The following is a 13,949-nucleotide window of genomic DNA, read 5'->3' as shown; positions in this document are numbered from 1 at the left end:
TGGTGGGCGGCAGCATGGTGGTAAGCCTTTATCTAATGGGCATTACCGTAATCAGCTGCACACAATACAGGACACAGTGCACATAGCGGGGGACACACAGCGCTCTGCTTATGCCGGGGACACTCGGGGTGCAGGGACACAGAGGATCTGTCTGCCTTACATTCTGTTCTGGTGGGCAGCATGGTGGTAAGCCTTTATCTAATGGGCATTACTGTAATCAGCTGCACACAATACAGGACACAGGGCACATAGCGGGGGACACACAGTGTTCTGCTTATGCCGGGGACACTCTGGGTGCAGGAACACAGAGGATCTGTCTGCCTTACATTCTGTTCTGGTGGGTGGCAGCATGGTGGTAAGCCTTTATCTAATGGGCATTACCGTAATCAGCTGCACACAATACAGGACACAGTGCACATAGCGGGGGACACACAGCGCTCTGCTTATGCCGGGGACACTCGGGGTGCAGGGACACAGAGGAGCTGTCTGCCTTACATTCTGTTCTGGTGGGCGGCAGCATGGTGGTAAGCCTTTATCTAATGGGCATTACCCAAATCAGCTGCACACAATACAGGACACAGGGCACATAGCGGGGGACACACAGTGTTCTGCTTATGCCGGGGACACTCTGGGTGCAGGAACACAGAGGATCTGTCTGCCTTACATTCTGTTCTGGTGGGCGGCAGCATGGTGGTAAGCCTTTATCTAATGGGCATTACCGTAATCAGCTGCACACAATACAGGACACAGTGCACATAGCGGGGGACACACAGCGCTCTGCTTATGCCGGGGACACTCGGGGTGCAGGGACACAGAGGATCTGTCTGCCTTACATTCTGTTCTGGTAGGCGGCAGCATGGTGGTAAGCCTTTATCTAATGGGCATTACTGTAATCAGCTGCACACAATACAGGACACAGAGCACATAGCGGGGGACACACAGTGCTCTGCTTATGCGGGGGACACTCGGGGTGCAGGGACACAGAGGATCTGTCTGCCTTACATTCTGTTCTGGTGGGCAGCAGCATGGTGGTAAGCCTTTATCTAATGGGCATTACTGTAATCAGCTGCACACAATACGGGACACAGTGCACATAGCGGGGGACACACAGTGCTCTGCTTATGCCGGGGACACTCGGGGTGCAGGGACACAGAGGAGCTGTCTGCCTTACATTCTGTTCTGGTGGGCAGCATGGTGGTAAGCCTTTATCTAATGGGCATTACTGTAATCAGCTGCACACAATACAGGACACATAGCGGGGGACACACAGCGCTCTGCTTATGCGGGGGACACTCGGGGTGCAGGGACACAGAGGATCTGTCTGCCTTACATTCTGTTCTGGTGGGTGGCAGCATGGTGGTAAGCCTTTATCTAATGGGCATTACTGTAATCAGCTGCACACAATACGGGACACAGGGCACATAGCGGGGGACACAGCGCTCTGCTTATGCCGGGGACACTCGGGGTGCAGGGACACAGAGGAGCTGTCTGCCTTACATTCTGTTCTGGTGGGCGGCAGCATGGTGGTAAGCCTTTATCTAATGGGCATTACCCAAATCAGCTGCACACAATACGGGACACAGTGCACATAGCGGGGGACACGCAGCCATTACTGCTCAGCCTAAATACATATATTGCAGTGGCTGGTAGACTCAGGGGCGGCACAATCACGTCAGTATCTGGTACTGCACATTATGCACAGGGGAGGGGGACACACAGAGGTCTGCCATTGCCATCAATATATGTCATGGCTAACAACACAAGATGGGCCAACATCACTCCGCACATGGGGGGTACACAGAGGTCTGCCATGCATACTGCTCCGCTCTGGATGGGGAGGGGGGATCTTTCCTCGCACAGCCACAACTATACATGCATTTCTGTGCATTGTCTGCTGAGCTGAAGCAAGTGAGTGTGCAGAATGTGGCACACATACCATTACATGTATAGATCTGCTTACAGTATACAGTAAGGCTCTGGTCACAGTGTGTCTTTGTAGCATAACAGCCGAGGTTTGCCACACTGCAATGCACCGCCTATGTGATGTCACAATGCAGCAGGTGCATTGCAGTGTAATGGTGTCCACATAGATGTCCCCTGAATTTTATAGTCTCTGCTACCACTGAGGTGTAAAGCAGAAGAGGCCCGAGCCTCAATGTACTGCAGTGACACCCAGATGCCCTGTGGCCAGTGCAATAGTCCACTCCTGGGCTGACAATGCTTTAGCTGTAACTGGCAAAGCACAACAGTGCCTCTACTTTATGAGAAAACTAAGGAGCGCTAACCTTCCACAGAAGCTGCTGGTTAACTACTACAGATGCACTATAGAAAGCGGTCTGACCAACTGCATGCCGGCCTGGTACACCAGCTGCACCAAGGCTGCCAGAGAAGCCCTGCAGCCAGCTGTAATAACAGCAGAAATCATTATCGGCACTGAACTACCATCACTGGAACTCTTGTGCAGTAAAACCCCCATTATCTGGCACTGACAGGGATCAGCAAATGCCAGATAAGTGTAGTTTCTGGTTGCTTAAGAGTCAATTCTGGATAATTGTCTAAAACTCACTGTATGAGAAGGGCCAAAATCATTATCAAGGACAACACTCCCCCCAGAAATGCCTTGTATGAACTCCTTCCATCAGGCAGACGTTTGGATCAATCTGCATACACACAAACAGACTAAAAACCAGCTTTTTCCCATCTGCCATAAACATGTTAAACTCTGAATCTTCTCTGAAATGATTAAAACTGTGTACAACTTGTTTAAATATTTGAAATATCTGGCATACTTGTATAATTCCTCCATTTCCACCTTTGTTACTATCACTATGTGGTTTATTCATTAACCTTACGCATGATCCATTAACTTAACGGGCGTTCCCTGTTTTATTGGCCCAATCGGCTTCTTGTCACGTTACAAATAGCCTATTGGGCCAATCAAAGTGCTGGGATCTCATCCTGTGAAGCCAGGGGCTCAGGGTGGGTTCAGAGATGCACCCGTTAAGCGAATCGAGCATGCGTAGGTTAGCACTACCGCAGCATAGAGTGCGCTGGAGATTTTTACCTCGCGCTCCTGTCATTAAGCTGCGCTGCTTTAGCATTGGCAACAGATAAACAGAAAATGGCAGACAAACCAAGAACAATAGTCTACAAGTGGTGTAGGTGGAAAACATTTACAGCATGAGTGTAATAATACAACTGTGCAGGTGATATTGCACTACAGAGGTGCTAAGAGGGTGCTGCACCCGTGTGGTGTTTGGAGAACCGGAGCGGGCACAGGAGAGTCTCTGCTATCTGAGAAGTAGGATTACTGCAGAAGGGCAGGCTCAGCAGTGGAGGGATAGAGTTCATCAGGAGGGTGGGCTCAGCAGGGAACGGAGAGAGTTCATCAGGAGGGTGGGCTCAGCAGGGGAGGGATAGAGTTCAGCAGGAAGGAGGGCTCAGCAGGGGAGGGATAAAGTTCAGCAGGAGGGCGGGCTCAGTAGGGGACGGATAGAGTTCAGCAGGAGAGCAGGCTCAGCAGGGGAAGAATAAAGTTCAGCAGAAGGGCGGGCTCAGCAGGGGGGGGATCGAGTTCAGAAGGAAGACAGCCTGAAGGTGCTCCTTTGCCTGTTTATTCTAGAGGAGATGGTCCTATCACGGCGGCCCAATGGGAGGAGCTCAAAGAAGCGGTTGCCTGGGTGGGAGGGGTCACGCTAGATCTTGGTGGCCCTTGATCTCATTCTCGCCATGTGGAGATTGCGAGGTAGCAGGGATGATCCAATGATCTTTTCCACAGAGCTAATCACTCTTTGGAGTTTGTACCTGTCACTGGTAGAGATGGCCCAAACTGTTCGCCGGAGGACAGTTCCTGATGAACTTGGGCTGTTGACTGTAAAACAGAGACACAGAGAGAGGGAAATCTCCTGTCCTCAGTTCAGTCTGGATGAATGGGAGCTTCTAATATCCCCACATCTGTAGCTCACAGCAGGTAAATAACCATGTTATATAGAACTTTCCTGGAGTCTCACATTCTTATTTTCAATTTAAGGAGATGTTATCCTGACTCTGAATTATGCACAGCAGCAAAATCAGTGTGATTTCAAATCTTGTTTATTCAGCTCCTAGCAAAAATAAATAATGATAATTTCAGCACTCTTGTGTTGTCAGGAGTGTTTGTTCAGCCAGATAAAAGTGTTTTTTTGGGTTTTATTTGCTCTTAAGGAGAGCCATGGCTGCATGCGACTGCAGATCCTGCCTTATTTGTATAGATAAAGTACCTGGTTAATTAACCCTTACATTGGACAATAAAAAAGTGAACATAAAGCAAGTGCTAACTAGGCTCAGTACTATATGTACCCATATTTATCTCATCATGTCACTTCAGTTCAGGACTAACACTTTATAAACCAATGCACTGAGTAGCATGAAAATCCTCAGCATTGTGTGTAAATATGGTGTAAAAAAAAAAAAAAAAAAAAAAAAAAAAGAAGAAGAAGAAAAAACAAAACAATGTTTATCAGAACATTTGTGGCTGTGATTTACTCACCAAACATTTCCCACACTCAGCACATGAATAAGTCTTCTCATCAGTATGAGGTCTCTCATGTGTGACAAGATGTGATTTACTAACAAACCATTTTCCACACACAGCACATTAATCTGGCTTCTCACCAGTGTGTAATATCTCATGGCTAATAAGGTGTGATTTCTTAAAAAAACATTTCCCACACTCAGAACATGAAAAAGGCTTCTCACCAGTGTGATATCTGTCATGCCTCACAAGGTCTGATTTCTGTGCAAAACATTTCCCACACTCAGCACATGAATAAGGCTTCTCACCAGTGTGAGATCTCTCATGCCTGACAAGATTTGATTTATCAGCAAAACATTTCCCACACTCAGCACATGAATAGGGCTTCTCACCAGTGTGAGATCTCTGATGTGCGACAAGATTTGATTTATCAGGAAAACTATTCCCACACTCAGCACATGAATAGGGATTTTCACCAGTATGAGATCTCTCATGTGTGATAAGATGTGATTTACTCACAAAGCATTTCCCACACTCAGCACATGAATAGGGCTTCTCACCCGTGTGAAATCTCTCATGGATGACAAAGTGTGATTTCTGAGTAAAACATTTCCCACACTCAGCACATGAATAGGGCTTCTCACCAGTATGAGATCTCTCATGAGTGACAAGATATGATTTATCACTAAAAAATTTCCCACAGTCAGCACATGAATAGGGCTTCTCACCAGTGTGAGATCTCTCATGGATGACAAGGTGTGATTTCTGTGCAAAACATTTCCCACACTCAGCACATGAATAGGGCTTCGAACCAGTATGAGATCTCTCATGTGTGACAAGATTTGATTTACTCAAAAAACATTTCCCACACTCAGTACATGAATAGGGCTTCTCATCAGTGTGAGATCTCTCATGACTGACAAGATTTGATCTCCTCACAAAACATTTCCCACACTCAGCACAAGAATAGGGCTTCTCGACAGTGTGAGATCCCTGGTGTCTGACAAGAGCTGATTTCCAAACAAAACATTTCGTACACATGGAACAGGAATAAGACCCTCTAGCAGGGAGAGATCTGTGCTGGGTATGAGCCCCCCCCTCAGGGTTAGAGAGGTGAGGTGAGTCTGGGGGAATATTTGGGATAACCGGGATATCTGCAGGAGACTCTTGTCCAGTGACATCACCATCCGTTGTACAGTCTGTGGATACAGAGAGACGAGTCTCTGAGAGGTTGCTGATGTCGGGACTCCGCCCTGCAAATAGAGAAACATCATCACTTCCTGTTAGAGAATTCTGAGGGGAGGAACAATTATCATTAGGGATGAAAGGAAAGAGGATGGTCGGCACTGCTGTACAACTTCCTTTATTTGGCAATGTGCAGACAAGTAGGCTGTGTGTTACATCATCACCTCACAGTCCATAAGAAGAGACTAAACACGTACCGGTGCGGGGGTGGATAATGGTGGGTGCTGGTTGCTGGGAGCCTGACGGCAGTTTCACACACAAGCGCTTCTTCGGAGGCTATGACAAGGGGGCGGGGCTATGTCTACTCTAGTTGGAGAAAGTGCTTTACTGTAATAGTAACCTGCAATCCAAGATTACAGTGTGGGGAGGTCAGGGAGAGCGAGGCCAAACAACACGGCCGCTATTCCTAATGGAATTACAAGTCCTGCTGCAGCAGCTAATTATACAAGCCACTAACATAATAGTAAAGAAGAGAGATGCGGTCCGCAACAAGTCTCTCCACAGTCTTGAATTATCTTTATTGTCCAAAGGTCTATCTTTCTCCCCCACACATCATTTCGATGTGTTTGACACACTCTTAGACGTCAACAAATTCATTAGATCCATACTTCTAAAGAAACATTTTGGTTCCAATGGGGAGGTTAACCAACATAGTAAAGCAAAGATAGAAATACCCGACATCGAGAATTTTCAAGACACCTGCGCTAGATGGACGCTTGATTTTCTGGCTTCCGACAGTGCAGGTCTTGTCTCGGTAGAAGATGTGCAGCCCGTTAGAGTCAGGAATCCTGATTTCTACCCACTAACTGCTAGAACCACCCCAGTAGAAGTTTTTCAGGACCTGGTAGAGCAGGAGCTGGTGAAATTATCTGGTACCCCTCATACACAACGTAAATCCAACCTCACTAGAGCCGAATTCGCAGCCATTAAGAAATTGGAGGGTAATAAGGATATAATTATACGTAATGCAGATAAGGGGGGGAGCGGTCGTTGTCCTTGACAGGTCTGACTATAGGGCAGAGGCTCTGAGACAAGTCGAGGACAAGTGTACCTATACTCGCTTACCAGGAAATCCCACCCAGGAGTTTCACGAGCAACTACGCAGCCTTATCAGATATGGGGAGAGTTTGGGAGTCTTGGAACACAGATTAGCCAGCTATTTGACTGTATCACATCCCACCATACCAGTGTTCCACCATCTTCCTAAAATCCACAAACCGGGCACTCCTCCAGAAGGCAGACCCATTGTTGCTGGCATTGGGTCTCTGGGGGAGCGCCTGAGCGATTGGGTGGACTCAATGCTTCAGCCCCTGGTCCGACGGCTGCCGGGATATCTAAAAGATTCCAGGCATCTGTTGGCAAGTTTGGAGGGGGTTAGATGGAGGGCAGACTGCAGTTTGCTCACAATTGATGTGAAAGCCCTGTATTCGTGTATACCCCATCATCTGGCATTGACGGCCCTCCAGTATCATCTGGAAAGATATTCAGGATACTCTGTGGATCTCCGGGTGTTTATTTGTGCAGCTGTAGATTATCTCCTGACCCGCAACTATTTTATGTTTGATGGCGTCTTCTACCTCCAGAGGTGTGGGGCATCAATGGGTGCTAAATTCTCACCGTCCCTGGTGAATCTTTATATGGGGTGGTGGGAAGAGTTCCACATCTTTGGGGGTGGGGGACGCCTATTGGATAGTATTGCGTGGTACGGGAGATTTATTGATGATATTTTGGTTGTCTGGAGGGGTGAGTCGACTTCTGTCGATTCCTTTATGACCTCCCTTAATGACAACCAATGTAATCTGCAGTTCACATATACTTGGCACCAGTCCTCCATTGATTATTTGGATATAACGTTAACAGGTTGTTTGATTTCCAACACCATACACACCAAGACATATAGGAAACAGTGTGCAGGCAATTCTACATTACGAGCTAATAGTTGCCATCCTGCACACACCATCCGAGCGATTCCGGTTGGTGAATTCATTCGCGCGCGCCGGAATTGCTCGGATGATTTAACCCTACAACAGGAATTCTCCATTTTGGAAAAGCGACTCTATGAGAGAGGGTATCCTAGATGGACAATAGAGAATGGCAAGAGGCGGGCCCTTTCTATTACAAGGGATAGACTGGTACGGGGGCCTGCATCTAGAGCCGAGAGAGAGGCCTGTGTTTGTCACCACCTTCAGTTCCGAATTTCAGGATGTGAAACGCATCATCTCCAAGTATTTACCTGTCCTGGAGGGAGATGTCGATTTGCAGCCCTTTCTGCAGGGTGGGGTGAACTTTGCCAGCAGGCGAGCTCCCACACTCGGTAGCACTTTATCCCCAAGTTTGTTTGGCACTGAGGACAGACCCCTTACCTGGCTCGCCATTAAAGGATCTTATAGGTGTGATGTTTCAACCTGCCAGTATTGTCATGTACACCACAAAACGAAATTAGTTGAATCTTTCACTAATGGATACAAGTGCATGCTGAAACACTTTATAAATTGTAACACCCGTAACGTCATCTACATGGTCACCTGTAATATCTGTTTGCTGCAGTATGTAGGATGTACTACTAGACCGCTTAGAGCCAGGATTTATGAGCACTATTTAGGGGCATCTTGGTCCACCAGGAATATTTCAAATGTTGCCAAAAACTTTAGGAACATACATGGTGGTGACATGTCTGGTTTTTCCTTCCAGGGGATTGAAAGGGTCTTTTTGCCCAGGAGAGGAGGGGATCTACTAGCTATTATTCGCAAAAGGGAGGCTCTGTGGATCTTTCGCCTGGGGACCAGGGTCCCAGAGGGACTTAATGCCAGATGGGACATAGCTCTGGTTACAGGTTAATTTTATCTAACTTAACCATTTGTCAAATAACATGATGTCCTGTTGCATACATTTATGTATTGGGTGATGTGCCCATCGTTAATGCGGGTGAACAAATGGTGTATTATATAATTTTGTACTCCTCTTTGTGCACTTTGATTGTTCTTTAAAGTTTTTTTTCTTTTTTTCTTGGTTTTATGTTGCCTACAAGAATTTATACCTTTTAATAGATGTTTACTTTGTATATGGGGCTGGTGCTCACCCATTGACTGACAGCTTATATTGTTATGCTGGACCCTCCCGCATGTGGGCTGGCCCATGTCGACTTTGGGTGTGGCACTCTTTTCTCCCCCCTTTTTAACTGAGAAATATGAGCTGTGGCTATGTGCTATGATTAAGGGCTGTATGGCCCGAAACATGTCAGCTTTGTACTTTTTTTAAATGCTGTGAGGATACGTCCTAAATAAACTACAAGACTGTGGAGAGACTTGTTGCGGACCGCATCTTTCTTCTTTACTACAGTGTCCAGGCCTGGCTGCCTATGGTCCAGCACTGCCTTCCACAGTGCAGTCGAGCGGTTGTTTCCTGATTGCCCACTAACATAATATTCCATGATGAATATAGGTCAGGCCATGCAGAGCAGAGAATCTGGCTGACCTCGTCCACATATACAACAAGGACTGCCTGATTAGGGGAAGCTGGGGTTAGGAAGGTTTAACAGTTAGCTTAATATTTCCTCTGTGCACGCTACATGCACTAGTGGCAGAATAGCGTGTGTTACTTAGCAACGGCCGCTGCCTTGATTTGCCACGCGGTAGTGATGTATTGCTCCCGCGATCCTTCATAAAAGCGGCCGCTACTAAGTCATGTGACGTAGCATGCACAGAGGAAATAGGTTGCGCTGCTCTATTAGCGCTCGTAACAGTAGTTTAGTCTCACTGTTTGGCAGCGCTATAGTTAGTGAATCGACCCCATTGTGTTTTATAGCATGTAAATAGTAACTGTAGAATTGAAGTGAGAGAGGAGAGAATCAGGAATAGATACGGCACCTATTCTGCTGAACTTCTGAGACACAATCTCCTCCCCAGTTCTCCCTGAATGTCGCTGTTGCCCATCCTCTAATGGCCAATCTCCCTGTTTCTTTTAACCACTGGAGGACTGCAGTGCTAAACCCCCCTAAAGACCAGGCCATTTTTTACAATTCAGACCACTGCAGCTTTAATGGTTTATTGCTCGGTCATACAACCTACCACCTAAATGAATTTTCCCTCCTTTTCTTGTCACTAATACAGCTTTCTTTTGCTGCTATTTGATTGCTGCTGCGGTTTTTAGTTTTTATTATATTCATCAAATAAGACATGAATTTTGTCAAAAAAAATGATTTTTTTTTAACTTTCTGTGATAAAATTTGTCAAATAAATTAATATTTCTGTATACATTGTTGTCCAAATTTATTGTGCTACATGTCTTTGATTTAAAAAAAACCCCATTCAGTGTATATTTATTGGTTTGGGTAAAAGTTATAGCGTTTACAAACTATGGTGCCAAAAGTGAATTTTCCCATTTTGAAGCATCTCTGACTTTTCTGAGCACCTGTCATATTTCATGAGGTGCTAGAATTCCAGGATAGTATAAATACCCCCCAAATGACCCCATTTTGCAAAGAAGAAATCTCAAAGTATTCACTGAGAGGCATGGTGAGTTTATTTTTTGTCATAAGTTAGCGGAAAATGACACTTTGTGCCAAAATTTTTTTTTTTAAAAAAATAGTTTCCATTTCTGCTAACTTGCGACAATAAAAAAAAAAATGAAATCTGCCACGGACTCACCATGCTCCTCTCTGAATACTTTGGGGTGTCTACTTTCCACAATTTGTGCGGTGTTTACTGTCCTAATTGTAAGCACCCCTGTTAAGCCTAAAGGTGCTCATAGGACTTTGGGCCTTTAGCGCAGTTAGGCTGCAAAAAAGTGCCACACATGTGGTATCGCCGTATTCAGGAGTAGTATAATGTGTTTTGGGGTGTATTTTTACACATACCGATGCTGGGTGGGAGAAATCGCTCTGTAAATGACAATTTTTTTATTTTATTTTTTTACACACAATTGTCCATTTCCAGAGATATTTCTCCCACCCAGCATGGGTATGTGTAAAAATACACCCCAAAACACATTATACTACTTCTCCTGAGTACGGCGATACCACGTGTGACACTTTTTTGCAGCCTAGCTGTGCAAAGGGGCCCACAGTCTAATGAGTACCTTCAGGATTTCACAGGTCAATTTTACTCATTTGTTTTCCAGACTACTCCTCACGGTTTAGGGCCCCTAAAATGCCAGGGAAGTATAGGAACCCCACAAGTGACCCCATTTTGGAAAGAAGACACCCCAAGGTATTCCGTGAGGGGTATGGTGAGTTCATAGAAGATTTTATTTTTTGTCACAAGTTAGTGGAAAACTAAAAAAATTAATTTTCACTACATTTTTTGACACAAGTTAGTGAAAATTAATTTTTTTAGTTTTCCACTAACTTGTGACAAAAAATAAAATCTTCTATGAACTCACCATACCCCTCACGGAATACCTTGGGGTGTCTTCTTTCCAAAATGGGGTCACTTGTGGGGTTCCTATACTGCCTTGACATTTTAGGGGCAGAAAACCGTGAGGAGTAGTCTGAAAACCAAATAATTAAAATTGACCTGTGAAATCCTTAAGGTACTCATTGGACTTTAGGCCCCTTTGCACAGCTAGGCTGCAAAAATATGTCACACGTGTGGCATCGCTGTACTTAGGAAAAGTAGTATAATGTGTTTTGGGGTGTATTTTCACACATAACCAATCCTGTGTGTGAGAAATATCTCTGTAAATGACAATTTTTTCACATTAAATTGTCATTTACAGAGATATTTCTCCCACCCAGCATGGGTATGTGTGGAAAGACACCCCAAAACACATTTACTACTTCTCCTAAGTACGGCAATACCACATGTGTGGCACTTTTTTGCACCCTAATTGCGCTAAGGGGCCCAAAGTCCAATGAGCACCTTTAGGCTTTACAGGGGTGCTCACAATTTAGGCCCTACCAAACAATGCCAGAACAGTAAAAACACCTCAGAAATGACCCCATTTTGGAAAAAAGAGACCACAAGGTATTCCACGAGGGGCATAGGGAGTTCATATAAAATTGTATTTTTTGTCACAAAATGACACTTTGTGAGAAAAAAATGAAAAAATCAATTTCTGCTAACTTGTGACAAAAAATAAAATCTTCTATGAACTCACCATGCCTCTCAGCGAATACCTTGGGGAGCCTTCTTTCCAAAATGGGATAACTTGTGGGGTCTGTCCTGGCATTTTAGCGTCTCTGCAATCATTACATGTATGGCCAGTATTAGGAGTTTCTGCTATACTCCTTATATTGGGCATACGGGTGATACACTTTTTTTTTCCATAAAAGGAAAAATGGACGGCAAAGATTCTAGCATTCGCATTGATGAATGTGGATGAAAAAATATCTGCCGAAATATGTGAATAAAGAGGGGGGCATGGCGTTTGCCAGGACATTGGAGCACCGCCCACAAAATTTTCCAAACCTACTTTGCTCCTATGCCCTGGCAAACCCGATTATTCCATTCACATCGATCGATGTGGATGAAAAAACCTTTGCCAGGTTTGATACAAAGAGCTTGCCAACTCCAACACCGCCCCTCAGCTCATATGCCTTGGCAAACGTATCTTACTGCGGAGGAGAAATCTCGTCCTGCAGCGCTGCATGCACTGACTTGTGTGTAATCTGACAGATGTGCAATGCTTCTGTCAGGATGCACCATCAGTGCTGCAGCTGGTTGGTCGATCAGTCGTTCGCTCGGTCCACCTGGAAGGGTAAAGGATGGAAAAAGAGAGAGAGAGAGAGAGAGAGAGAGAGAGAGAGAGAGAGAGAGAGAGAGAGAGAGAGAGAGAGAGAGAGAGAGAGAGAGAGAGAGAGAGAGAGAGAGAGAGAGAGAGAGAAACATACAAAAAGAAAAACAAACAAGCAGCAATGCAAGAAATTCATTAACATTAACGTTCAAACTTTACTAATCCTTTTTAACCAAACAATAAGATTTGGAACTTTAACTTTTTTGCTTACCTCGTTTTGTTTTTTTTTACTTGCTTACCTTCCGAGGACAACCTTCTCCTTCCCCATGGGACAGTGTGGAAAGTGCAAATTGCATGAAGATGTGGCGAAGTACACTATGCACTTTGTCCCAAGGGGAAGGAGAGGTTTCTAGCAGCCCTGTGTATTTGGGTCTCTCCAAAGCTGATGTCTGGTTTCACGCTGCATATTGGCGTATCCGGTGGGTCACACCCGCCGCACCGCATCGCCAAAAACAGACCTTCAGGGAATACTGCGTTAGTACATGGTATTTCCTGTCTGGCATTTGGCCAAGTAATCTTTGCGTCGCCATCCAGCCAACGCAAATTTCCGCAGGAGCCGCGCAGTAGCGTAGGTAAGCACTAGCGTTAAGTCACACACTTCCGACGTAGTGGGGACCGCAAAGTGGGACTTTGGCTAGGCAATTTACCGCAACGCATCGCGCCAGTGTGAACAAGCCTTGATAGACCTTTGTGTGCCTACTCTGTGTCTCGCATTCCCTACTCTAATAGTGTACCTGCTCATGGTAGTTCTCGAAACACTCCCCTACGCATAGGGCAGCCGCCGCGACTACGCCCGTTGGCGTGGGGCAGTCGTAAAGTAGTTAAAGGATACCCAAACTGACATGTGACATGATGAGATAGACATGTGTATATACAGTGACTAGCGCACAAATAACTACGCTGTGTTCCTTTTTTTTCGTTCTCTGTCTGAAAGAGTTAAATACCAGATATGTAAGTGGCTGACTCAGTCCTGACTCAGACAGGAAGTGACTACAGTGTGACCCTCACTGATAAGAAATTCCAACTGTAAAACACTTTCCTAGCAGAAAATGGCTTCTGAGAGTAAGAGAAATAAAAATGGAAAGTTACTGACGCCACTTACATACCTGATATTTAACTCTTTCAGGCAGAGAAAGAAAAAAAGGAACACAGCATAGTAATTTGTGTGCTAGGCACTGTACATACACATGTCTATCTCATCATGTCACATGTCGGTTCGGGTATCCTTTAAATTAAAAAAAAGGTTAAGTTTTAAATAACTTTTAAGCCTTCCTAACCCCAGCTTCCCCTAATAGCTAAAAGCACTATAGCTATTGAATCAACCCCAATTGCCACAATTCATTAAGTCAATCCTGGTGATAAGGCAAGTGGAAACATCACCACACATCAATCTGTATTGTAAGTGTTAATTCACTAAAGAAGCATGACTTATTAACATGTAGTGATAAGCATTTACAGT

General features: G+C 45.2%; 1 pseudogene; it reads right to left on the bottom strand.

Annotated features, from left to right (window-relative positions):
• Nucleotides 1-13,949, bottom strand: part of LOC137537228 (uncharacterized) — a 118,644-nt pseudogene that overhangs the window by 48,093 nt on the left and 56,602 nt on the right.

The sequence above is a fragment of the Hyperolius riggenbachi genome, chromosome 10 (genome assembly GCF_040937935.1).
Source record: "Hyperolius riggenbachi isolate aHypRig1 chromosome 10, aHypRig1.pri, whole genome shotgun sequence".
NCBI lineage: Eukaryota > Metazoa > Chordata > Amphibia > Anura > Hyperoliidae > Hyperolius > Hyperolius riggenbachi.
This window is presented reverse-complemented; position numbering and strand designations above follow the sequence as displayed.